Here is a 1,233-nt window from a genome sequence, read left to right as displayed (position 1 = left end):
CCCTCCCGCCCCCGCCGGCCCCCGGGGGAGGGGAGGCGGGCGGAGCTCAACGCATCACCCCCCGCTCCGCTCCTCCGCCTCCACCCTGCCCCGAGGGGTCGGGCCGGGGTGTCCCGGGTGTCCCCGCCGCGGGTGGCTGCTGAGAAGCCGTTTCCCGACGGGGCTCGGCCACGCTGAGCCTTCGTGGAGAGGGGGGATGCTGATACCCACCCCCTCCAGGCTGCCCAAATCTTTCCAGACGGGGATGACACCGGAGCCCAAGGGGGAATCCCGCTTCTCCCGCTCTCTCCTCCCGGGAGGGCAAAGTAGCCCCGAGGCGAGCACCCCCCCGCGGAGCTCTGCCGGTTGCCAGACAAACCCTCCCAGCCTCGGGGGGAGGTGGGGGGTCACGCAGGGATCGGGGGTTATTTTCCCAACCGGCGGGTCTGCCCCCTTCCACAGTCGGTGGCCCCAGCTGCTGTCATCCAGCTTCATCCCGGCCCAGGTGGCAGAATTGCAATGATTTGAATCACCCAAAAAACCTAGCCGGTCATTTTTGCATCCATTCTCTTTGGGCCAAACAATTGCAAAAAAAATGATAATTAATTGAATTTAAACACCTTGAAAATTTTGGCCAAGGAAAAGGATAATGTGCTGACCAACTGGAGGGGAAACAACTGTTAGAGTACTCAGAAGGGAATTTACTGGTCACCGGTTTTGTCTCCCCCCACACACAAAACCGTTCAGGCAGCAACACTTCTCATAATAAATGAACGCACACGCTCACATTTGCATGTCTCATGTTGAAGCTGTTAGAATTTCTTTAGCCAATCTAGGTTTCACGTTTATGAGGTGCCTTGATTTTTGCTTACCTGCTTGAAAGGAATAGCTCTGTCGCAGGTGGGGATTTTTTTAAGCCATGCCCAGTTAATTTTGCTTATTCTGTTTTTACTGGTTTTGTGGTTTTGCAGCTGTGCCTGGTGATACATAATTTCAGTTCAGAATCAGACACACACTAGATATTAAAGTACTGGGGATACCCAAAGAGAGAGGATGTAAAATGATTTGGGAAAAAAAAAAAAAGACTCTAAAATAATAACATGAGATGTGATTCAGGGTTGTGTGAAAGACTATGAGGAGGAGGGGGAGGAGGGAGCTATTCCCTTTCATTATTGTATGGCAATATTTAGCCGTGGTGTGTGCAGCCTTCACATCAGATTCCTGCCTGTATTCCCATCTCAATCCCAGAGCTGG

The sequence above is a fragment of the Calidris pugnax genome, unplaced genomic scaffold (assembly GCF_001431845.1).
Source record: "Calidris pugnax isolate Ruff unplaced genomic scaffold, ASM143184v1 scaffold69, whole genome shotgun sequence".
Taxonomy (NCBI): Eukaryota; Metazoa; Chordata; class Aves; order Charadriiformes; family Scolopacidae; genus Calidris; species Calidris pugnax.
The sequence above is the reverse complement of the archived record's forward strand: the minus strand, read 5'-3'. Positions refer to the sequence as shown.